Source organism: Chiloscyllium punctatum, chromosome 27, assembly GCF_047496795.1.
Source record: "Chiloscyllium punctatum isolate Juve2018m chromosome 27, sChiPun1.3, whole genome shotgun sequence".
NCBI lineage: Eukaryota > Metazoa > Chordata > Chondrichthyes > Orectolobiformes > Hemiscylliidae > Chiloscyllium > Chiloscyllium punctatum.
In genome coordinates, this window is record NC_092765.1 from 61,218,619 (window position 1) to 61,246,028 (window position 27,410).

Genomic DNA, 27,410 nt, shown 5'->3' on the forward strand with positions numbered 1-27,410 from the left:
CTCGCCTCACACCCCAAATTTCCCCTACGTCTTCGCCTGCTCGCCTCTCTCCTCCCCATCTCTCATCCCCCTCTCTCCTCACCCTCTCCGCCCTCTCCTCCCATCAATCGTGCCCCACTTCATTCGCTGCCTCCTCCCCCTCATCCAACTTCCACTTCCCCCCCACCTCTACTCCTCTGCTTCATTCCTCTCCCTCTCTCCTACAACCCCCCTCCGCTACACCCTCCACCCCTCTACTCCTCCTCACGCCATTCACCCCTCGCTCATCACCCCATGTCCTCCTTTTCCCTCTCTTACCCAACTCCTCCTACCCTCTCCTCCCATCTCTCCTCCTACTCTCGCCCACTGTTCCCAGCTCTCTCCTACCCCCTCTCTCCTACAGCCCTCTCTCCACCCCTTCTTTCCTCTGCGCTGCCTCTTTCCCCAAACCCCTTATTCCCGGACCTCCCCTCCTCCACCTTCTCTTCTCCCCCTCTCCTCCCCTCTCCCTCCCCCTCCCCTCCCCTCTCTCCCTTCCCATCTCACACAGTGAAAGATGAGGCATACAAAGTGATCAAAAGCAGCATGAAACTGGAAGATTGGGAAAGCATTAAAGGTCAAATGTAAGCCACAAAAAGAGCGATAAAGAACCGAAAGAAAGAACAGGAGAGAAAAGATGCATCACAGAATTTAAAGACAGATAGCAGAACTATCTATGAAAACTTTAAATGAGAAAGAGTGGCGAAGGTAAATGTTGCTCCTTCAGAGATGAGAAGGGCGATTTAGTTATGGGATGTGATGAAACGGCTGAGGCACTGAACAGGTATTTTGTATCGGTCTTCACAGTGGAGGGCAGTAATAACACGCCAGTGGACTTGTGCTTTCATAGCGTCGCTAGTATTAAGGTGCACCCCGTGATCTAAGTCATGTTGGAACTGAAACGGAGAAATCGACAGAGAGGCTACAGAATGACATCGCATCCATTTGGTTTTCCTTAAATCACTGACGAGCAGGAAAACGTAAACGGGGAGGGCGAATGGAGAAGTGAGGCAGTTGCAGCTCTGGTGAAATTCCTTCTTTGTAATTCACTCAGCAACCAGAGACGTGAAGGTGACTCAGGCGTGAGAGCTCTTCACATCGAGAACAAAAAGCACTCAAGGGCAGTTAGCACCTCTTCCGGAGTGGGGGTGGGGTGAGGTAATTACCTTTTGACTTCTGTTACTATGTTCAGAAACTGCCTTTTAGATTGAGGTGAACAGAAACTGCATTTCTAATAAGCACCATGGAATTGAGCAAAATTTATTGAGTCCGCTTCTCGTCGATTCCCGCACAGGTTTCCAACTCAGTTGGTATCCATGTGGCTCATGTCCAGGAGTGAACATCTCTGCAGCAAATTGCACGGTTAAGGTAAACGGCAAGGAAAGTGGCATCTCGAACTGGCCCCTAGGTGATATCATCCTCACAATGTGATGTGTCGTTCTCGGATTGTAAAGCTACCTCTGGTTTTACGGTGGAGAACATTCTTTGGGACTTTTATTCTGCAAAACAGACACAGTGACTGAAACTATGCTGCACGGTATGATTTGGGACACGGCCTGCTCAGCTTTATGCATTTTCTCTGTAGTCCAGTATGTCTCGTGATCCGTGTAAACGTGAAACTTGTTCTCTTTCGAGCAATGGGCGAAATCATTTACCAAAGCAAGAATGGAAATTCCAGTAATGTCATGCAGCTCATGGTTATTTTATCATGTCATGACGGAACTGCATTCTAACACTGGCATATACATTTGTAGCTGGAAATATTGTCATAAGATAGATTTCAGATTTCCATTGAGTTTTGTGAAGTTTAATGAGCTATCATTATCTGCTGCGAAATTGATATTGTATTCGTATATATCCCAGCTGCTATGCGAGGAAGACATGGTTCGTGGAATGCTTTCCCTGTGATTTTGCTTCTGCTGCTTTGCAGGAGCACAATTGAAAATGTATGTAAATGTCCGCTCGCGCGGGTGTAACAGTAGCCGAGCGATCTACGGCACTGGATCCAGCTTCCAGTCTCTAAGGAGGCATCGTTTCCCATCCCACCATTGCCATTTCTACGGGAAATCAACAAAGCTGCAGCGTGTTTAAGTGCGGTGTTCAAATAAAAAGAAGACCTGGTGGGTTTGCTTCTTGGACAATTAACAGCGGTGTTAGAGAGTGCAGACTCTCTCAAAAGGTTTCGCCTCCGACATGTAAAATTGCAAACCACTCTACTGCCACTGTTTTTTTTTGGGCAAGTTGAGGTTTCACTGAAACCAAAGAGAGACTGTTATTTCATCGCTGTTGTGAAACAAAGTCCTACCCGTGACTCTACCCACCGTTATTTGGTGTTCTGGCGAATGGGAAAATGATTGCAATGAATTACGATGTCATATGTTCTTAAATTTCTCCCATTTCCCTCATTTCTGTCCTGGAGACAGCGAAAGAGAAATGTAATCTAATCGAGTCTGTGATTGGTGGAATTCACTTTTTATGGCCCATTATTATTGTGTCCTTTCTTTCTCTCTTTTCAGCACTTTCTGGGACGTGGCGGTGCACTCAGGCTCCAGGATGTTTGCAAGAGTAGATTGGAATTGCCCTGCTGTTCGTTGTGAGATTAGTATATGGCTCATGCGCCTGGTTGTGCCCGCCAGAACCTACCCTCACCCTTCCTGACCCTCTCCGCTCCTGGATATCAACTACCCCTTTATCCTTCATCTATTCTCTGGAGGGTGCCCGCTTTGTCTGTCAATTTCACTGTCCAGCTTCTGCCCCCCCGGCAACGAGCATCAACATATCCTCCACTCATGGACACACATCTGGAGCTCATCTCCCCACTGGCCATCACTGGCAGATACTTTACCAGACGACAGGGTGTTGCAGCAGACGTGCAACTCAGCGCAGAGCAGGCTGCACTGGCCAGCAAAGACCCGACAGCAGTCCCGCACATTTCCTTTATTATGGAGAACACGTGGCATCCCAAAGATCTCACAACATGATAGGGCATGTCGCACAACCAACAGTACATTTCACACCATTTAGGCAAGACAGACCCCTTCATCGACCATGCACTGATTGGACAGGGCGAGTTTTGTATGCGCTGTGGGCACAATAATAGAACCATGCAGGCCAACTGTTGTCCGCCTAATCAAATACAGTTACACTCAGACAGGGAGCAATCTGCCATCAATACTATAATACCCGCATCACCCGCAGCAGTATTAGGAATCAAACCAGTTTTTGAATCACTTCTACAACAGGGAATTCTCGTTCCCACATCTCATGCAACATTCCTTTCTTAACTATCCCGAAACATGGAAAATCATGAAAATGGCGCGTTGTGCAAGATCGTAGGGCTGCCAGTGCCATAGTTGTTCCCTGCTTCCCAGTAGTCCCGGACACAAATGCTATCCTGGTCAGTATCCCCGCCTCCTCCACCTGATATTCTTGTAATCGACCTTTGCTCAGCCTCATTCGCCATTAAGTTGGTCTCTGAAACTTATGTTTTTACAAATGGCGGCTGCCAAAATACACGGACCGGCCTTCTCCAAGGTTATTCGGCGAGCCCCAAATTTATGCTGCTGCAGTATACCTCACCCTGTCCACCCTTCACCTACCATGCCACAGCACGTGCCTCAAGTATACGGATGGCTTGCTGTTGGCTGCCACCTCCGCTACACCATGAAAGCAGTTTACGGCAGCCTTGCTCTGCAGTCTGGCACAGGATGGGCAAAGGGTGTCTATCAAGCACAGGGTGTCCTCAGAGCACTGTCCAAAGAGCAATTGGGTGTCATCACCCAGCTTCCCCTAACTGCCACGAACAGGCTGCTGCAAGTGTTGCTGGGACTGGTAAACTACTGCAGGCCCTGGATTCCTGTCCATTGTGCTATTGATGCACCTCTGCGGGAGGCAGCTTCCCTTAAACAGCCAGCCAGAGTGAAGTGAACATCCGAAATGCAACGGGAATTCACTGAACTGAAGCAACAAATAATTTCCACTGCTGCTCTGATAGTCGCCGATTACGCACAGTGCTTCTATCTTTATGTAACCAAGCCAGACGGGTTCGCACCTTGCATTTTAACACAGCTTCATGGGGATCGCCATCACCCTGTTGCATTTTACAATATTTAGCTATCACCTGTTATGAGCGGTATGCTGGCATGTTTGTGTGCCGTGGCAGCAGCCACGGTAACAGTGGATAAAGCCACCCCTCGTGTGCTAGATCACTCGTGTACTGTTTTGGTCCCACTGTCGCTCTCCCTGCTGCTTCATTCAGCAGCAATCCAACATTTTACTGCAACTCAGAACTCGTCATGAGGTCATTTTGTCATCTCGGCAAACCTTTCCCTATACCGCGCCCTCGCTTTGAAGCCTGCCACCCTACTTCCGCTCACCCAACATGATTCTGCAGGCAACCACAACTGCTTGGACCTGATTCAGCTTTCCTGACAAAGGGCTTCTGCCAAAAACATTGATTTTCCTGCTTCTCGGATGCTGTCTAACCTGCTGTGTTTTTCCAGCATTATTCTCATCTCGACTCTAAGCTCATTCACCTGCAGTCTTAACTTTCGCCTGGTTCAGCAGGTGTCCTGACCGGTCTGAGAAAACGCTGACCAGATTCTTTTCAACAGCAGCTCTTCCTTCTGGCCATCAGACCTATACACATTAGCAGGACATGCCATCTGCACCCCCTTCACCACTCTCGAATCAGCTGCATTACCAAATGGGGTGTCCACACAGGTGGCAGATTTCATTGCTCTCATTAGACCTTTCAACTTGGCATAGGTTGCACAGCCAATATCTACACAGACTCCAGATGTGCCCTTGGAGTTGTTCAGGACTTGGGCGTAATATGGAAACAGAGGAAGTTCATCAGCTCAGCAGTGAGACCACTCCAACATTCAGCACTCATTGCCAACATCTTAGAAAGAGTCCTGCTACCTGCCGCTGTTGCAAGTTTAAAATGTGACGCCCACAACTCTGCCACTGATCCTGTCACCCAAGCAAATGCCTCAGCTGATGCAGCCACCCTGGAAATTTCTCCGCCTCCGCTGGATCTGCTCCCAGGAGGACCAGTTCCACCATAGGACACACCAGTTGGCCTCATTCTTTAGAGACCGCAATTTCCCTTCCCACGTGGTTAAAGATGCCCTCCAACGCATCTCGTCCACATCCCGCACCTCCGCCCTCAGACCCCACCCCTCCAACCGTAACAAGGACAGAACGCCCCTGGTGCTCACCTTCCACCCTACAAACCTTCGCATCAGCCAAATCATCCACCGACATTTCAGCCACCTCCAAAAAGACCCCACCACCAGGGATATATTTCCCTCCCCACCCCTTTCCGCCTTCCTCAAAGACCGTTCCCTCCGTGACTAACTGGTCAGGTCCACACCACCCACGACCCACCCTCCCATTCTGGCACTTTCCCCTGCCACCGCAGGAACTGTAAAACCTGTGCCCACACCTCCTCCCTCACCTCTATCCAAGGCCCTAAAGGAACCTTCCACATCCATCAAAGTTTCACCTGCACATCCACCAATATCATTTATTGTATCCGTTGCTCCCAATGTGGTCTCCTCTACATTGGAGAGACTGGGCGCCTCCGAGCAGAGTGCTTTAGGGAACATCTCCGAGACACCCGCACCAATCAACCAAACCGCCCCGTGGCCCAACATTTCAACTCCCCCTCCCACTCTGCCGAGGACATGGAGGTCCTGGGCCTCCTTCGCCGCTCCCTCACCACCAGACGCCTGGAGGAAGAACGCCTCATCTTCCGCCTCGGAACACTTCAACCCCAGGGCATCAATGTGGACTTCAACAGCTTCCTCATTTCCCCTTCCCCCACCTCATCCTAGTTTAAAACTTTCAGCTCAGTAACTGTCTCCTTGACTTGTCCGGACTTGTCCGAACTGCCTATCTTCTTTTCCACCTATCCACTCCACCCTCTCCTCCTTGACCTATCACCTTCATGTCCTCCCCCACTCACCCATTGTACTCTATGCTACTTTCTCCTCACCCCCACCCTCCTCTAGCTTATCTCTCCACGCTTCAGGCTCACTGCCTTTATTCCTGATGAAGGGCTTTTGCCCGAAACGTCGATTTCGCTGCTCGTTGGATGCTGCCTGAACTGCTGTGCTCTTCCAGCACCACTAATCCACCCTGGAATCTGCATTACCATTGGCTACTTATTCCCTACAGACCACATAGGGTGGTGAAACCTCAACAGTCTCCTGACCCTCTCGATGCAGTCCGAGCAGCTTATCAAGCCGCCGCACCAGGTGAGAGGGCCACATGGGCCCGCATTGGTGCCTACAATCACCGTCTTTGAAGGTTCTTACCCACCCCTGCATCGTCTACCTGAAAGCCCATCTGCACTTATTGGCACTGGTAGCACATGGAATCGGACACAGAAGCAAATGCTGTCAGCCATTCCTGCTATGCAGCGGGATTCACTGCAGCTGCCCAAGCCCTGCTGTCACAGTGCCTCATCTGTCCACCAAAACATGCAGGGAAGCCGATGGCCAAATATGACTCAATAAAAGTTCCTGAGGATCATTTCACCCACCTTCTAATTGACCTTGCCCACATGCCTCAGAAGGAGGAATACAAGTATATCCTTGTTAATGTCGACATGTTTTCAAAATGGGTCAAGTCATTACCCATCCAAAAAAATGCCCCCAGAGCAGTGATGAAGTGTATCCTGCACGACGTTATTAGAAGAGGTTTCTATGTCAGGGCACATAGAAACATACGGGGAATGGGGCCCATTTCAATGCGAAGCTCATTACTGCTGACTGGGACGCCCTCGGGATACCCTGGAGATACCACATTATGTACAATCCTCAAGTCATCAGGAATCGTGGAGTCAATGAATGGCAGCCTCAAAACCACCCTCCTTAAAATCATCAGGACATAGGACTGGCTTGGCCAGATGCTCGACCACTGGTGTTTTACACAGTAAGAGGACAGGGAAACCAAACGACGGATTTTACACCATTTGAAGTACTAATGAAACGACCCATTCCCACAGCCGGACCGCCAAAACTAGCCAATGACACAGCGCTGCTCTGAAAACAGGAAACTCTCTTGGATTAGGTTCAAGGGCTTCATAGAAGGATCACTTTAAACCATGATTTGCAAAAGCTGCAGTGTACTGGGCACTTGGGTGTTTCTTTTCTTCCTACTGATGGAAACTGAATAAAGATTCGTGCATCTTGTGTTCTTCACTGTGTCTCAAACCTACACACACGCAACATGGGTGCTGGGAAAAACATAAACATTACCGTAGTTAAGCAATAGTGTGGTGGTAAATAAAAAAAATACGAAATAAGAAGCTGCGGTGTCCACACCACGGCAGGAACCACTTCACCTGTTTAAACTGGGCACTAAGTAATGAGACAGCCCCTTCCGAAATTTTCTCTCTCCAAGAGGACTGCATTGGACTGCATTCTGGGGAAGGTGGGACCTGTATAAACAGGACGGGTTGCACCTGAACCAGAAGGGCACCAATATCCTGGGGGGGGGGGGAGGTTTGTTAGCACTCTTCGGGGGGGTTTAAACTAATTTGGCAGGGGGATGGGATCCGGACTTGTAGTCCAGCAAGTAAGCTAGCTGTGTGTCAGGATGCCCAAGACTGTAGGGAGGCTGTGGAGAAGGTAGCACTGACAGGGACTACTTGCGGACACAGAGATGGGCTCAAGTGCGTATACTTCAACGCAAGGAGTATCAGAAATAAGGTGGGTGAACTTAAGGCGTGGATCGGTACCTGGGACTACGATGTTGTGGCCATCACGGAAACATGGATAGATGAGGGACAGGAATGGCTGTTGGAGGTTCCTGGTTACAGATGTTTCAGTAAGATGAGGGAGGGTGGTAAAAAAGGAGGAGGGTGGCATTGCTAATTAGAAATGGTATAACGGCTGCAGAAAGGAAGTTTGAGGGGGATCTGCCTCTGGAGGTAGTATGGGCTGAAGTCAGAAATAGGAAAGGTGCAGTCACCTTGTTGGGTGTTTATTATAGGCCCCCCAATAGCAGCAGAGATGTGGAGAAACAGATTGGGAAACAGATTTTGGAAAGGTGCAGAAGCCACAGGGTCGTAGTCATGGGCGACTTCAACTTCCCAAATATTGATTGGAAGCTCTTTAGATCAAGTAGATTGGATGGGGCGGTGTTTGTGCAGTGTGTCCAGGAAGCTTTTCGAACGCAGTATGTAGAGTGTCCAACCAGGGGGGAGGCCATATTAGATTTGGTACTCGGTAATGAACCACGACAAGTGGTGGGCTTGGTAGTGGGTGTACATTTTGGTGATGGTGACCACAATTCTGTGACTTTCACCTTGGTTATGGAGAGAGATAGGTGCGCACAACAAGGAAGATTTTACAATTGGGGGAAGGGAAATTACGATGCTGTAAGACAGGATTTGAGGAGCATACGTTGGGAACATAGGCTGTCAGGGAAGGATGTGGTGGAAATGAGGAACTTTTTCAAGGAGCAGATACGACGTGTCCTTGATATGTATGTACCAATCAGGCAGGAAAGTAATGGTCGTGTGAGGGAGCCTTGGTTGACGAGGGAGGTTGAATGTTTAGTAAAGAGGAAGAAGGAGGCTGACATAAGGTTGAGGAAACAGGGTTCAGACAGAGCAGTGGAGGGATACAGGATAGCCAGAAGGAACCTGAAGAAAGGGATTAGGAGAGCTAAGAGAGGGCATGAAAAATCCTTGGCGGATAGGATCAAGGATAACCCCAAGGCATTCTATGCGTATGTGAGAAACCTGAGAATGACGAGAACGAGGGTAGGTCCGATCAAGGACAGTAGTGGGAGACTGTATATTGAGTCGGAAGAGATAGGAGAGGTCTTGAACAAGTACTTCTCGTCAGTATTTACGAACGTGAGGGACCGTATTGTTGAAGAGGAGAGTGTGAAACGGACTGATAAGCTAGAAGAGATACCTGTTAGGAAGGAAGATGTGTTGGACATTTTGAATAACTTGAGGATAGACAAGTCCCCCGGGCCTGACGGGATATATCCTAGGATTATGTGGGAAGCAAGAGAGGAAATTGCAGTACCGTTGGCAATGATCTTCTCGTCTTCACTGTCAACGGAGGTGGTACCAGGGGACTGGAGAGTAGCGAATGTTGTGCCCCTGTTCAAAAAAGGGAATAGGGATAACCCCGGGAATTACAGGCCAGTTAGTCTTACTTCTGTGGTAGGAAAAGTAATGGAAAGGATACTGAGGGATAGGATTTACTAGTATCTGGAAAGACACTGCTTGATTAGGGACAGCCAGCACGGATTTATGAAGGGTAGGTCTTGCCTTACAAGTCTTATTGAATTCTTCGAGGATGTGACCAAGCATGTGGATGAGGGTAGAGCAGTGGATGTAGTGTACATGGATTTTAGTAAGGCATTTGAAAAGGTTCCCCATAGTAGGCTTATGCGGAAAGTCAGGAGGATTGGATAGAGGGAAATTTGGCCAATTGGATAGAAAACTGGCTAACCGGTCGAAGGCAGAGAGTGGTGGTAGATGGTAAATATTCAGCCTGGAACCCAGTTACAAGTGGAGTTCCGCAGGGTTCAGTTCTGGGTCCTCTGCTGTTTGTAATTTTTATTAATGACTTAGATGAGGGAGTCGAAGGGTGGGTCAGTAAATTTGCAGATGATACGAAGATAGGTGGAGTTGTGGACAGTGAGGAGGGCTGTTGTCGGCTTCAGAGGGACTTAGATATGATGCAGAGCTGGGCTGAGGAGTGGCAGATGGAGTTCAACCCTGCCAAGTGTGAGGTTGTCCATTTTGGAAGAACAAATAAGAATGCGGAATACAGGGTTAATGGTAGGGTTCTTAGTCAGGTGGAGGAACAGAGGGATCTTGGGGTCTATGTACATAGTTCTTTGAAGGTTGCCACTCAGGTGGATAGAGTTTGTAAGAAGGCCTATGGAGTATTATCGTTCATTAGCAGAGGGATTGAATTCAAGAGTCGTGAAGTGATGTTGCAGCTGTACAGGACTTTGGTTAGGCCACAGTTGGAGTACTGTGTGCAGTTCTGGTCGCCTCACTTTAGGAAAGATGTGGAAGCTTTGGAGAGGGTGCAGAGAAGATTTCCCAGGATGTTGCCTGGAATGGAGAGTAGGTCGTACGAGGATAGGTTGAGAGTTCTCAGCCTTTTCTCGTTGGAACGGCGAAGGATGAGGGGTGACTTGATGGAGGTTTATAAGATGATCAGGGGAATAGATAGAGTATAGATAGAGTAGACAGTCAGAAACTTTATTCCCCGGGTACAACAGAGTGTTACAAGGGGACATAAATTTAAGGTGAAGGGTGGAAGGTATAGGGGAGATGTCAGGGGTGGGTTCTTTACCCAGAGAGTGGTGGGGGCATGGAATGCGCTTCCCGTGGGAGTGGTAGAGTCAGAATCATTGGCGACCTTTAAGCGGCATTTGGATAGGTACATGGATGGGTGCTTAATCTAGGATAGACGTTCGGCACAACATCGTGGGCCGAAGGGCCTGTTCTGTGCTGTATTGTTCTATGTTCTATGTTCTATGTTCTAACCACTCTTCGTCTGTCTCACGACTACGACAGCTGTCACGCTCCAAGGGAGACCAGAATGTGACTCAGTGAAAGAGGCTTCCGCCTCCACAGAAGGACAACCATGCAGAACAGGATACAGCTCCAGACACCACAGAGGAATTCAGCTGCTCGCTGCAGCCATCGGGATCATCAGTCTTTGTCTGACCTGCACATCACCACTGATCGGGAACAGGACACACAGACCAGGGCACTTAATCCACCGTGAGCCGTGGGTGAACGTTTTCCTTGATATAACCCACAGGGTATTCCCAGAGGGCAATCCAGAGCAGCTGTTGGGTCTGTGATGGTTTCCCTGAACATTCTTACGGAGGCATTCCCCACGGCGCAGTCCCTTTTAACATCGCAGAGATGGCAGAATTCTGGCTAAAACTGGACAGGTCCCTCGGCTCACAACGATCAGACCGCCAATCCATGTGGCTAATAGCTGAGACTATTGGAAATCCGCAGGATACCACCTCGACAAATTCACAGGATGGTTCTACGCAGCCCAGAACCTCTCACATGAACACCCAACCTTGACCATCACTGACACCACTGCATGGGTTTCACACAGAGGAATGATCTGCCTCAGGAGAAGCCAGCCATCCGCATGGGCGGCTGGCTGATCTGGTGCACTAACTCACTGCTCTTGACCTCTGCAGTACTCTGGTCTGCAGCAGAGTGCCGCGTCCTAGATATACTTGGCCACAATATGTCTGCCTACAATTCCATTTTCAATAATATTTGTACAGGATCCCAAACCCACCAGCTAAGAACATGCAATTACACTTTCTTTGTCTGCAGCTACAAGGCATACCCTGGTTGGCGTTGTCATGTGCTGGCACATGGTATGTGGTACCACTCCTTTACCACTCCCAGTCATCTCCTTTCCAGAAGCTTATTCCCCACAGAAAACGCGCCCTCACTGCCCCAGACGAGATACCCTCTCCCCACTTTTTGTGACAACTTACAAAACCCTGCACCTCGACATAAAGGCACAACAGTTGGTCACCACGCTAGAGGAGTTAACATGCCACGGCTGAAGGGCTTGCCCCGCTGATTGCAGAGGCTGTCGCCATTGGCACTGTGGCCCTACAAAACAGAATGGCCATGGACTCCTGGCTGGACAAAAAAAGGGGCAAGAGCGCCTTCATTCGCAAAGACTGCTGTATCTAAATCCCCGAACCCAACGAAAATATAAAGGACCTGTCACACCACTTTCCACAGGCTGCTTCTGCCCAAATGAACTGGAGTCCCACTGGGACCTGTGGACCTGGGCAATCTCCTGGCTTGTCTCACAGGGGACTGAACTGCAAGAGGAATTGATATCCCGTATTGCGGTTGTGGGTATCATTATCCTGGCCATGGGCCTCCGTATGTACTGCTGCCGGTTTTGTACAGCACTTTTACCCCTGCTCTCCGCACAAACCAAATTGTACAATTTCGCTGGAGTGAGGTCCACTCCCCTGAAAAAAACTAAGCTCGGTCAGATTCGGACACTGACTACTACCGCTCTGACACCGAAGCCCCACCATTGATAGACTCCCCTGTCTGGGCAACATTGCAAATTTTCAACATGCTCTTCTGCAAAAAAGGTCGAACTGTGGGAGAAAATCTGGTACACTTCCCACTCACAGCATAACCACATAAAAAAACACAGAAGCATGTTGGTGAAACACAACAATCATGCCTGCCAACACACATAGAACACACCCACAATGCCTACGTCGTGGTCAAACAGGCGAATATAGAATCCAGATATTCTAAGCTACTCCGAGACCAGATAATAACTTCTCAAACAGCCTTCCCAGTAAGCTTGGTGGAGAACATTCTTGCCATCTGTGCAGAGAATCAGTTCTGGGTCAGCCTGGTACATGTCTTTACTGCGATGTCAATTTGTTTAATCGAACTGCTTGCCAGCTTTGTACCTGATCTCTGATCCATTTGGCTGAATTTCTCTGACACCTCGTGATCGTGAAATGTTTATGTTTTTAACCTGTTATCCCGTGCAGGATCTCGCTGAAACCCACATACACAACATCATTTTCAGTGCCCTCATTTGAACAACTGATCACTTCCTCAATTCATGTTATCAGATCTGTTATGCATCACCTCCTTTGACAGAACCATGCTGACTCTTTGATCAAACCTTGCCCGGACAACTCGCAATTAATTCTCTCCTTTAAAGGTTTCTCCAAACGTTTCCTGACCACTTCTGTGAGACTCATATGGCTGTATTTCCCTGGTTTGTTTCTACCTGCCTTGTAAAAAAGTGGCACTCCATTAGTAGTCCTGCAGTCCTTGACCAATTCCCCTGTGGCCAAAGAGGAATGTTCAAATTGGTCAGAACCCCTTAAATTGCTTCTTTGTCTCACAAAGTTACGTGAGGTACAACTCCACTCTGGGCTGGGGATTTGTCCAGGTTTAAGACTCTCAAAACCTTCAGTATAGTCTCTGTTCCGATACGAAACTGATCAAGAACCTCTAAGTGCATTCTTCCTGCATTCTATACAGATGTCTTCCCACAAAGGGACTGCTCGCCAGATGAATGTATAAAGTGATTGATCCATATAACTTTACAACTGTATACTACTGTACTCTCACACTGGACGGAACGCATTCACCTATTTTAATTTGAAGACGCTGTTTTCAGCCTTTGCGCCTATTAAACCTTTAGCTTTAATACTCAATGACACATTGTACTGTGAGAAAGCGTTTCAGTGTTTTATATCCGAAAAAAGACCGCCACTTGATGACACCTCCTGCCTGGACTCCAATCCATTCACATCTGACATGAGGGATTTTTTTCTCTCTGCTGTTCATCACATCCAGGATAGAATTGCGGTAGAAATGATTGCTGTTTTCATTGATCTAAGAAGTTGATGCCGAAGGCTCACCTTGTAATGGGAACTATCCACAAGAGAACTTTTTAACAGGAACACAGTTCTGCCATCTGAGCAGGGGATCATTGCACAAGCAGAGTAACTGGCTTCTACCAGGCCATGTGCAGTCATTCTTCTTCGAATATTCACAGCATCCGACTCGAAATCGAGCAAAACCAGATGGTGCTAGAAAAACTCAGCAGGTCTAGCAGCATCTGAAAAAAGAAATTAGAGTTAACATTTCGATTCCAGTGACCATCCTCAGAACTGACGATAGCTTGGAAAATGTTCGTTTATCTGCAGAAGATATAGTGGGGTTTGGGCGAAGGTAAGGAATAAAAGATAGGGATGGATAGAGATCAAATAGAGAGAAGAACAGTTGGACAAAGGAGCGGATGATGATCTGGCTGTCAGGGTGAAAAGCTGTTAATGGAGAATGTTAGTGGCGAACCATATGTAGTGTGTTATGGCAGGCTATGTGACAATAGAGCCTTTGCGCGTTTGATAGAGAGACAGGATTGGAAGAGTTCAGGCCCTAAAAAATTAAAAATGATATCGGGTCTGGAAGGCTGTTGACATCCCAAATAGAAACTGAGGTGGTATCCTTCCAGCATGCCCTGAGTTTCGCCGGAACTCTTCTTGAAGACAGAACTTGAATGGTCTGCAATGTGTTCACAGAATCCAAACTTCGTTTCCCAAGATAGTGGAAACCACATTGCAGTAGATTGGATTGCGTGAAGTGCAGTTCATGTGTTGCTTCACCTAGAAGGTGTTTGAGCCAATGGAAACAGAGGAGAGAAGACGCCAATTGACAGGTGAGTAGAGACAAGAAGCAAACGGAAATATGATTAGAGAAATCATGAGGACAAGAAACCTAACAAAAAGGCACTTCACTTGAATGCTGGTCGCATTTGCAACATGATTGAAGACTTAATGGCACAAATCAACACGAATGAAAATGACTTAATAGCCGTGAGAGAGATATGGTTAAGGGCTGGACACGATTGGGAGTTAAATATCCAGGAGTACGAGAGTATTTGGAAGGTTAGAGAGCAGTGTAAAGGAGTTGATGTCTCTCTGTTATTCAAGGCCGACATCAGGGCAGTATGGAGAGACAATATGTGTTCTATTGGGAATGAGTTTTAATTACTTTGCGTGGAAAGTAGAAATTCTAAGAAGAAAAAGTCACTGATAAGTGCAGTCTATAGTCCAACGAATAATAACATCACACTGGTGAAGGCAATAAACAAACAAATAAGCAATGCCTGTTAAAATGGGTCAGCTATGAGCTTTAGGGATTTTAATTTACATGTAGCTTGGTCGAAACAGCTCAGTCACAGTACCTTTGAGGAGGAGGTCGATGAACGTACCCATGATGGTTTGCTTGAGCAGTGTGCAGTGGAACCGACGAGGGAGAAAGCAATCCTTGATCTGGTCCTGTGTAATGGAACAGGAATAATTAATGATCTCATAGTTAGGGATCCTCTTGGAACGAGTGATCACAATATGGCAGAACTTATAATTCACATGGGGATTGTGAAGATAAAATCCTGTGCATGTACAGGGGGCACAGCAATAGAACGAGAGCGCACCTGGCAAATGTAGACTGGAAACAAAGCTTATTTGGGTGGACAGATATCGAGCAGCGGAAAAAAAAGATATTTTTGTAGAAGTGCTCAGCAAAAGTATATTCCTGTGAAAAGGAAGGACTGCAAGAAAAGAGGTAATCTGCCTGGCGTGACTTCGGAAATAAGGGAGGCTATAAAAGTCAAAGAGAAAGCATACCATGTAGCCGAGAACAGCTTGAAACTGGAAGATTGGGGAAACTTTAAAGATAAACAGGACGAAGTACAGAATACAAAGACGGATAGCAAAATTTTCTATAAAAATATAAAAGGAAGAAAGAGTGGCTAAAGTAAAGGTTGGTCCTTTCGAGGATGAGAAGGGACATTTAGTTATGCGATGGGATGAATTGGCCGAGGCATTGTATTTTGTCTCAGTCGTCACGGTGGAGGATACTTATAACATGCCAGTATGTTATAAAGAGACAAATGTAGGTGAGGACCTGGAAACAAACATTATTACGGAAGAGGTAGTGTTAGGCAAGCTAATGGAGCTGAGGATCGACAAGTCTCCTGGCCGTGAGGGAATGCACCTCAGGGCATTAAAGGAGATTCCGGGAGAAACAACAAGTGCTCTCGTGGCAATTTTCAAATTCACTCGACTGCGTGGCCGTCCGTGCATGTTGGAAAACAGTTAGTGTGACACCACTGCTGAAAAAGGGAGATGAATAAAAGATTGGGAATTATTGATCAGTTAGCTTAATCTTTGCAGTGGGGAAGATGCTAGAGTCTACTATCAAGGAAGTAATAGGAGGGCAGCAGAGATGTTATGTTCCAGCTGTACAAGGTGCTGGTGAGGTTATCCTTGGTGTACTGTGTGCATTTTTGGATCCTTTCCTTGAGAATGGATGCACTGGCACTTGGGTTGGGGGTGGGGGTGCAGAGGAGGTTCGCTAGGTTGATTCCGATGTTGAGGAAGTTGGCCTATAAAGAGAGACTGCGTAGATTACGATTATTTTCTTTGGAATTTACAAAAATGAGGGGACAATCGTACTGAAACGTAAAACTTTGAACGGAATAGATTAGATAGAATTAGAAAGAATTCTTCCACATTCGGGTGAAAATCGAACAAGAGAGCATAGCCTCAGGATTACAGGGAGCAGACTTAGACTGAGTTCAGAAGGACCTCCTTCACCCAAACGGGTGTTAATATATGGAATACCTTGCCCAGCGAAGAAGTTGACGCTCGTTCAATAAAAGTTTTTAAAGCTAAGAGCGATGCTTCTTTTGAATAATAAAGGTAATAAGGGATACAGTGAGAGGGCAAGTAAGCTGATTTGAGTCTTTAGAAAGATCAGCAATGATATGATTGAACGGCGGAGCAAGCTTGAAGGGCCAGACAGCCTACCCCTGCACGGATTTTTATGTACTGTGCATTTATGTGTCAGAAAAGCAGAGATGCATGGGGAAGACTCCATGGGGCGACTTGGTTCAGGTGTTGGGAATGAAGGCAGCTTGCAAAATGGTTTACTGTTGGGAATGGTCACTGTGCATGGTGGACAGGGACGGGAGAGGGATATATGTCTGATGATGGCATCTCGCTAGTGGTGGTGAAAATTTTAAAAAAAATCGATGATCACTTGAAGCACCACTGCGAATACATTTGCCATCTTTTATAGGTGCACAATTGAGAGCATTCTGTCTGGATGTATCACTACCTGATATGGCACCTGTACCATCCAAAATCAGAGACGGTTACAGCGAGAGGTGAACTCGGCCCGGACAAATACAAAGGACAACCTATTATATGTTTGCATATTATTTATACATCTATGCAACTTAACTCTGTGATTTTCTTGCATTGATCGCAAGACAAAGCTTTTTACTTTGCCTCAGTGCACGTGACAATGAATTCAATTCAAAATCAATTGTGTAATGTCGACGACATGGATTTTTGGAGCAGCTTGTGGTGGAGCCACGTAGGGAACAGGCAATACTCGAATAAGCATTGTGTAATGAGGCATACGGGACAAGGGAGCTGAAGATGAAGGAACCCTTTGGAGGCGGTGATGATAATATGATTGAATTTACCCTGCAATTACCCTGAGAGGGAGAATATACAATCAGAGGTAACGGTATTAAAGTTGAATAAAGGCAAGTACAGAGGCATGGGGGAGGAGCTGGGTGAAATTGGTAAGGAGAGGAGCCTAGCAAGAACGCAGGAAAGTCGAAATGCAGTGCAGGAGTGTCTGAGATTAAATCATCAGACACATCAGAGACACATCCTATGGAAAATGAGGCATGGTGTAGGGAGTTTGAGGCAACCATGGCGGACTGAGGAAGTCATCGATATCATAAAGGCAAAAGAGAAAATATATACTGTGGCGAAGGGCAGTGGGTAATCAGAGGATTGGGAAAATGACAAAGACCCACAAAGGGCAACAACAAAACAAATGAGGAGGGAGAAGATTAAATGTAAGATAACTACTAAAATAAAGTAAGACTGCAACTGTTTCTTTATTCATATAAACACAAAAGAGAGGGAGAAGTTGACAATGGGCCATTGGAAAATGACAATTGACAGAAAGTGGTGGGGAACAAGGAAATTGTTGAGGAACTGAAAAAAATGATATTGTGCCGGTCTTCACAGTGGAAGACATGATTTATACCTAAACATACAAGAGAATGGGGGAACAGATGTGAGTCTCGTGGCCATCACTGTGAAGGTGCAAAAAACACTGAATGGCCTGAAGGTCGATACGTCATCTGGATCAAATAGAGTACCCTCCAGAGTTCTAAGGTAGACAACTGAAGAAATAGTGAATACGTTAGTTGAGAGCTTTCAGGAATCGCTAGAATCAGAAAGGGTGATATAGGACTGAAAAATCACAAACGTGACACCCCATTTTAAAAAGAAACAAAAGCTGGCAAATTACAGACCAATCAGCCGAATCTTGGTTGTGGGTAAAGTCCTGGAATCCATTCCGTTGGAAGAAATTTCTGAATACTTGGAAGTGCATGTTAAAATAAGGCAAAGTCAGCAATGTTTTATCATGGAGAGGTCATACTTGACAAATATGCAAAAAATCCTCTTTGAGGAAGTAACGAGGAAGGTAGACCAAGGAGAGCCATTCGATGTTATGTGTCTGGAATTCATGAAGACATTTGATTTGCTGCACAGGAGGCTACTGAATACGATAAGGGCCCATGGTGTCAGAGAAAAGCTGCGCTCGCAGGACAGAAAGCAGTGATTGGGAGCAAAATGATCCTTCTCAGGATGGCAGCTGATGACAAGTGGCGTTCCTCAAGGCTGTGTTGGGACCACAACGTTTCATTTTCTCCATTAGCGATCTAGGTAAAGTACCTGAGAGCACAGTGTGTCAATTTGCAGACAATGCAATGCCAGAAGGACAGAAAGCATTGAGGAGGCCGGGATGCTGCAGAAGGATATGGACATGTAGGGAGCATCGTAAAAAAATGGCAGTTGGAGCATAATGTGGGAAAGTGTGAGGTGTTGCATTTTGGTAGGAAGAATAAAGACACGGACTGTTGTCTAAATGGGGCGAAGGTGCACATGTCTGTAGTGCAAGGATACTTGCGTATTTTAGCCCAGGATTCTCTTAATATGAATTTGCAGATTGAAGCTGTAGTTTGGAAGACGGCTGCAATGCTGACATTTATTTTTGGAATATTTTAATATAATAGCAGGGATGCACTTCCGCGCCTCAAAAACTGTCTGGTCAGACCACATTTGGATTATTGTGTGTCCGTTTGCTCCTCAAATTTCAGGAAGGATGCACTGGTGCTAGGGTGTGTTCAGAGGTGATTCACCATTATGGTGACAGAAATGAAAAGCTTGACACATGAGGAACGTTCGAGGACTCTGGGTCAATACTCGATGAAGTTTAGAAGAATAAGAGAAAATCTAATTGGTACTTATAGAATCATGAATCGCCTAGACAGAGTGGATGCTGGGAAGGCGTTTCCATTTTAGTAGAGACTAGATCCCAAAGGCACAGCTTTGGAGAAAAGGGAAAGACATTTGAGAGCAGTTATAAGAGACACTTATTCAGCCAGAGAGTGGTGAATGTATGGAATTCGTTGCCAGATAAGGCTGTGGAAGCCAGGGCTGTGATTATATGCAAGACTGAGGTATGTAGCAGCCTGGTTGTCAAGGAGATCAAGGTTTATGGGGCGAATGCTGGAGAATTGGGTTTAGAAAGTATCTGCCATGATTTAATGGCAGAGCAGACACACTGCGCTGAATGGTTTAATTTCTGCTCTATTGTCGAATGGACTTATGTATCGAATGACCTCCATCTTCAAGTTCTTCTCCAAGGAACATGTCAGCCTGACTTGGAGCCTTGTCAGCTAAGATCTGATTGAGTGCTGATCCAGACATGATGCGCCAAATGGTCTCTTTCTGCCCTCTATCTCCTATTTTATCATTCTTCATAAAAAAGATGAATGCAACGACCAGACTTGTGGCCGGTCATCTGTCTCATCTCTGAACAGGCAGTTGCTAAAATTCCAGCATCATTTCCCTGCTCTTATATTCCCAAGTGCGGTCAAGAGCAGAAAGTATCCCCAACCCCTCGAGACCACTTGATCCCCTGTCCAATCAACTTCAAACATTCGTGAATGCCTACTCCAATTTCTCTTTTATTACTGTGAACCACTCAGTATTCCCTCTTGTATCATATTTTCTCCCCAAATTCATTATCACTGACTTCAATGGATTGAATTCCTTTCAGCACTTTTTCTTGCCAATTGTTTCCAATCTCCCTGCAGTCTATGGCTTTCTTCCTCATGGTTAACTACATAACTAATTGTTACGTAATTACCATTGCTAAATGATCACCACGACAAATAATTAAAAATCGTTGACCAATATGATAAAACAATGGAACTCATAGAAGCCATATTTCATAAGCTCACAGAGGACACCAGAATTGGAGACTGCAAAGAAGGTGATCTAAGATTCCAGAAGGATCGCAATTCAATGCGTTTTTGGGCTGAAAAATGTCACTTGGAGATCAATCTCGAGAAATGGAAGGTATTGCGTTTTGCTACATCAAATATCAGTATGGCTATTACAATTAGTGATAGGGCGTTGCATAGTGTTGTGCAACACGGAGGCCAGGAATGCAGTTAAATATTTCTTTTTAGTTTGCTTCATATATAGACAGAATGGTTAAAAAAAAATGTCATCCTGCCTTCGTTGCTCAGTCCTTTAAACATAGGAGTTGGTACGTTATGTTGAAGTTGAATAGGACATTGTGTGAGGCCTCTTCTGGAGTACTGCGTCCCGTTCTTATCGCCAAGTAATAGCAAGGAAATTGTTAAGCTGGCGTAGGTTTAGAAAACTTATACCAGCGTATGGCCAGTGGGGAAGATTTATGTTATAACAAAAGGCGGAGAGGCTGAGAATATTTTCACTCGACCACTGGAGTTTGAAACGCGATCTGATGGAAATTTATAAATTATTGAGTTTGGATAGAGTTAACTGGAACTGTGATTTTTCCAAGGAGGGGAACTTCAAAACGAGAGGGCAAATATTTTCGTTGAAAAGAGAGAGATTTAAAATAAGACATGAGAGGCTTGTTTTTAACAGAGGATGGGTTATGTGTGCAATTCACTTCCTGAGGCAATGATGATGAAAGTACATTTACAATATTTACAGGATATTTAGATAAATGAATTGGAAAGTTTCAGTGGTATTTAAAAATAGCTATTCATTCATACCTAGTCCATTATTTATTGCCCAGAGGGCAGTTCGGAATCAACCACGATATTATGGATCTGGAGTCACATGCCAGCCGACCAGATAAGTATGGCAGTTTCTTTCAGTATCAGGTAATAGTGAGTCAGATCTACAACAACTGATTCAAAAACATCATTAGACTCTTCAACTCTAGGTAATTATACAAATTAAATTCCAGCATCTGCCATGCCAGGATTTGAACAGAATTATTTCTGGACATTCATATTAACAATGCAATAATAATAATAATACAAGGGCATTATTAACCCTCAACAATTAGAGGAGACGTCAGATGCGACCCGATTAGTTTGGCATTATTTTCACTATGAGCTGGTAGGAGTGAAAGGCCTGTTTTCATGTTACATGAGTCTATGGCTTTTGACGGTATTAAACTGGCAGCTGGTTAGGATTAACTGCAGCATTGACAGTTTAATTGATCTCCTTCTGAGATATGTAATCTTGTTCGTTACTCTGGAGTTTTTTTTTACTCATTGAGCCCTCCCCACACACGGGACTGTTGAATACTCATTCCCAGTTTGCCTGAGTAAATGAGTTTCCACTGCAGCAGTATTTGAATCCCTTATTGCCCTGCTTTCTCTGTGATATCGATGTCCTTGTATCTACCCATGGTGAACGATTGTTTCAAATCATGTCCACGCAGACGCAAGTCTCGTTGTCCATGTTGTGTCCATTCTGCCCGATATGCCCACAGGGTGTGGATGTCGCTGGTCAGGACAACATTTGTTGTTCATCCTGATTTGCTGCTGCCTCGTTGCACGAGAGACACGGATTCCATCACAGTCTTGTGTAACTGTTTGCAGTTTGTATATTCTCTCTTTGCTTGTATGAGTTTCGTCCCACAGTCTGAAGGGGTGCAGGTTACGGCGATCAGCCAGGGGAAATGAAGGGAAATGAAATAGGTATGGGGTGTGGGTGTGATAGGATTTGCTTCGGAGGGATGGTGTTGACTGCAAGGGCCGAATGGCCTGCGTCACCACACGGTCGGCATTGTCGGATTAAGGGTCAGCTAAGTCGTTCTGGCCCTGGAGTCACAGGTAGGCACGATTGGGCAAAGATGTTAGCATGCCCTGCGTAAGGAACATGCATGAATGGGATTGCAGGAAAATAAAGTCATGTTCTCTGTTCCTGAGGTCAGCTTTTTATTCCAGCTTTTATTCGAAGAATTTTAACATTACCAGTTCCGTGTCTGTGTTCCCAAGGATGACTCGTTTATTATATAACCACAACACCACCTTCTCCAAGTTGCAGTATTTACTGGGAACAAGAAGCTGATACTGAGCGCATGCGAGCAAAAGCAGCTGCTACTGCCAATGTCAAAAACATGGATCCAAACATGAAAATGATATTTCTAACCTTGCCACCCCAAAGTTAAAGTCTTAACACTCTTTAGATGCGCCAATCGGCTGTATCAACAACATGTACTTCTTATGGCTATAATATTATAAATGGGGGCAAGTATTCCCTTCCACCCCGTTTTTGACCAGGAGCAATCCCAACCTCGGAAATACACGCGCTGCTCTCCCGTCATTCCATCTCAACTTCGAATTTGATCTTCATGGCTGCTTCACACAGTTTCCCTGATTCCGAGTGTGGAACTGGAATTATGTGTGATTGCCTGCATCAGTTGTGGTTGCCTTGTGTGGGCAAAGTGATGGAGTAGCCGATGTTAAACTATAATGCCATTGAACCATACATTTGAACAATATCCTGCACTGTCCCATAAGTTTGGAGAGGCTCATTAATCGCATTCTCCAATATTCTCATTAATGGAATCTCCACAGACTCTGGGGACGTTAAACTTAATGATTCAGCCCATTCTGTGTTCCCACATGCCTGTCGTTAAGTCCTGATATTGTGTATTATTCCTGACATTTCCTCTGCTAAAATGCTAGCTGCGGTTGGCATGCGTGGTCTGTGGAGTGCTGCAACCGTTTAGTGTTTCGTCTACTGCGTTGTGATTGCCACGACTGCGGATCGACTCTACATCATGACAGTTCTTTCAAAGTTTTACTTTTGGTGGAACGCGGTCAGAAATTACTCGTTTTTACATGATAATATTCTCCGAGGTGATGATTTGTTTTCCATCGAATTTCGTTCTCTAACATTTCGACGTTTCATGTATCAGGAATAAACCCAAAAGTTCTCGAAGATGTCTCTCCCTCCCACTCACCCTAACTCTCTTTTCCGACCCTCGTCTCATTTGACTGAGGCATTGCACAATTTAACATACACTTTCACGTTGACACCATCTACTCACTGTTGCTGGATGAACATGCCCCAATCTCTTCATTGGCACGTTTAAATCATTCGATTCGTTTGGATCGCAGCTGTGTGGTCAATTCTCCTTTTGCGGTTTTTACTGACATGGACCAGAGATTATTGGAACGTGAGGCTCAATAAATTGACACAGAGAATAATTGGGAAAAAAAGAGACTCTATTGGAACAGATGAGACATGACGGCTTTCTGCAATAGCCTGTTGGCATTATCGTTTGATTGTAATGTAAAAGGCCTGGTAACATTCGAAGGTGGATGGGTTCGATTCCCACCACTACCAGAGCAATGTTAAAATTTGAATGCAAAAAATACCTCCAGTTAAGAATATGCCAAATCCGTTGTCTGAAAAACCCATATGTTTCACTGACGTCCTTGAGGGAAGGAAACTTCCGGCCATCTCTCGTTTGGCTTCCATGTGTCCCCAGACCGCAAGGCAATAAATGCTGCACACCCACACCGCAGGCTAGTGCACAACGTAAAAACGGTTCCTTCGGTTCTACCTAGACTATTGTCTGCAGTTCACATAAGTCCATGGATATGATCACACTGGGAAAGGTGCAGGAGAGATTCACTCGGATAGTGTCTGGTCTGAGAAGTTTCAATCATGAAGAAAGACAGGACAGACTGGGATTGTTTGTCACCGTGCAGAGGAGTTTGCGAGAAGGCATGGTTAAGGTGTTCAAATAATGAGGGGTATGTATTAGATAGACTGAAAGTAGCATTTCCCATTGACGGAGATATCGATCATCGGGGGCCAGAAATTTAATGGGAAAGACAGAAAGGTTTAAGTAGATGTGTGGAAAAGCGTTATAGACCGGCAGGTGTTGGGATTTGCAACACTGTGTCTGTAAGGGTCAGGGAACCCTTATAACCTGAAGAAATATTCAGATGTGAATATGTTCTGCCAATACCTATAAAGCTATGGTCTAAGCGATTCGGGTCGTTAAGCAGTTGTTTTTGACAAATGGAGCCACAATGGGCTGCAATGTCTCCTTTCAACTGTTGTCCTTGGTAGGAAAATGGTTAGTGTTGCCGCATGTTATGCGCGAGATCGGAGCTCAATTCCTCGCTGGGGCAGTGTAAATGATTTAAAACTGTCGCTCCGTTCCCAAGTGCGGGTTATTAGTGCCTGTCCTTCCATTCTCCATGGGAAATGTCACAGGAAGGACAGTGCTATCTGAATCAGCGTGGGGAATGTCTGCAGCTCCCGGCAAGACAGAGTGTCAGCGAAAGTACAAACACGTGACTTCTGCAGCCTGCATCTCGTGTCTGTACTGGAATCTAAACTATTTAATAGAAAGAATAAGGAAGCTGACGAAGAAACAGGGTAGACCAATTCAGATCTGAATACATAAACATTTTCCGCACGATCTTGAGGAAAACTGACATTCGGCTCTGAGAATGAGTTTCACTCTCAGAACTGTTTGTTCACAAATTAAGCCCTTAAGAATTTTAATAACAATTTAACTGAAGAATTGAAATTGTACAACACACCAGGCGATGAGTCACGTGCTGGAAACTGTTTATAAACCAGATGTTTGATGACTGATAATGATGCAATAGGCTGAAGGGCCTCTCCCCATGCTTTTAAAAACTCAATGATTCTCATTTTTCAACCGAACCAATAAGGCAAAAACAAAGTCACCAAGAAAATTTGAAAACATTACATATGTCTTCCTTGTTGTGAAAGTGTTGAATTTCAGCTCTCTCACTGCTATTTCCCAATGCTGATTTCCAGTCATGGAAAAAAAAATGTTGTTTCTTATGAAAATCGTAAATTGAGTATGAATTCCTGACATTACAAAACAGCAAAGATTCTAGCTTTTGGACCGCTGCTTATTCATTAGTTGGTTGTGGAGTACAGAGTTGTAAGACACATAATTCATAGCACAAGTTTACAGTGTGATGTAACTGAAATTATACATTGAAAAATACCTTAATTGTTTGCTAAGTTTCCCAGCTATTAGAATGACTGTGTTAGCTTCACTTCTTTCATATGTAAAGCGCAAAACTTTTTATTTTGAAGTTACATTCTCAGATGAACGTTAAGAATTGGTGTTAGAACGCTTGCGCTGCTGTCTGTTCCATAATGTTTAGACTGGTACTAATTGTATAAAATGAGTTAACTGAGACTTACATGTATTCATGCAGTTATGAGCAAAGTACAATGTAACTCTGCAAGTACAAATTCACCCCACAAACGTATATGTGTGTGTGTGTGTCGGAGGGTCTCTGTGTGTAGATAGGGTAATGGGATCACCTGTACTGTGACATGAACCCAAGGTCCGGCTAAGGCCATCACCATGGGTATCGAACTTAGCCATCAGCCTCTGCTCGGGCACTTTCAGCTGCTACCTGTTTTGAAGTGCGCCTTGCATGATGGTCACCCGAAGGTCTGAGGTCCAATGTCCTGCACCACAGAAGTGTTACTCAACAGGGAAGGGGCACACCGGTCTGTTCATTGATGTGCAGTCTCCACTCATCCGTTCTGTAGCCTCTGCTCGGTTTCACCAAAGTACCATGCCTCAAAGCATCCTTGCCTGCAGCGTTTTTTTTTAAGATTAGCGTCAGTCTAAACATTATGGCACGGACGCAGCACACAGGGAGTAATACCTTCAACATATTATCTGGGCTGACACTATTTGTTAAAGTCCACCTGAGAATGTAACTTTCAAAGAAAGTTTTGCAATTTACTTAAGAAAGAAGTGAAGCTAACATGGTCATTCTAACAGATAGAAGATTTAAGAAACAATCAAGGTATTTTTCAATGTATAATTTCAGTTACGTCACACTGTGACCTCTTGCTATAAATTCTGTATCTTACAATTGTGTACTCCACAACCACCTGATGAAGGAGCAGCTCTCCAAAAGCTAATGCTTCAAATTAAACCTGTTGGACTATGACCTGGTGTTGTGCGATTTTTAACTTCGTATTAGAATGCGGATCTCATAATTAAAACAGAGATGAGGAAGCATTTACTATCTCAGACAGATCTGTGTAATTTCTTGTAGCAGAAGGCTGTTGAGGAAGGGTCATGAGGTGTAATCAGGCTGAGAGCGGCAGATCTTCAAACATCAAAGATATCAAGCGTTATGGGGAATGGCAAGAAAGTGCAGTTCAAGGTTTGCTGATCAGACATGAAACAATTCAATAGCTGAACAGACTTGATGGTCTGAATGGTGTCTTTATTTTCCTAAAATTGTTGGCCTTAATGTGAAGCTGGAAACCGGTCTGAGTAAAATGTGCCAAATTAAAAATGCATGGTCCCCCTGGAACACTGAACCGACGTGAAATATACAAAGAACTACACACAAAGGGCACAAAATGTGGGTATTTGATTTGGAGTGTTCAGTATACCAAAGTAAACAGCAAAACCAATATTCAGAACTGACATTGAACCTGGCTGCAGCTACGCATGTCATTAGCTGTCACAAACCATCAATCCCCTTCCATTTTCCTGACACCCCCTCCGTTCTTCATTGCAGTTGACAACTGTAACATTCAGGAAAGCGATTCTGACTGCTGCACAGCATCATTCTGCTTCGAAAGATCAGGCAGAATTTCATATTGATAACTGTAAACGTTAACCTTTAACAAGCCATGACAGTGAAAACATTGAATTCTTATCACTATGCTACCAGGAAAGTTTTCTGGTATCACTGCCCTGGACACCATGAGATTCGTCATTGTATTCTGCCATCCTTCTGTGCACGATCCCCTCAACTCTATTCTGGTCTTGTTGGTTGGCTTACAATACTGAGGCTATCCAATCATCTGTTGCATTTCGGTTTGAGACCTTCTCTCTGAGCTGGCAACGTGCTGGCTCAGTGGTGAGAACTGGAAAGTGCTTGAAATAGCCCATTCCCGTTTTTCATTCCAATAACTTGAGGAAAACGGTTCGGCAAGACAGGAAAAAACGGGCGTGAGCAATTATCCCGCTTGGCAGCAAGAACGAGGAGAAGCAGTAGAAACTACAGAATGATGGGGAAAGAATGGGCCAAGAACACTGGGACGGGAGGGGCTTAATGCTTCCTTTCTTTGCTGTAACTAGACATTGGTGTTGAAGTCTGAAATGGGATAATATCAGCCAAGTGGTTGAAATCTTACTTTCTGCTTGTTTTCTCCAGTTGCCTCTGTCACTCGTGGGGAACTGTGTCTGCGTGCTTCAGTCAATGGGCAAAAATGGGGTTCACACTTGCTTCATTCAGCCACACGGGTATGAGAACGAAACGTCTGTTAATGACATGCGTATAAAGACACTTTCAATCATTACATGTTTATGCTGCATTAATCTGCGGTTATTGATGCAAAGTTTAGATTCAGTCCCTGCA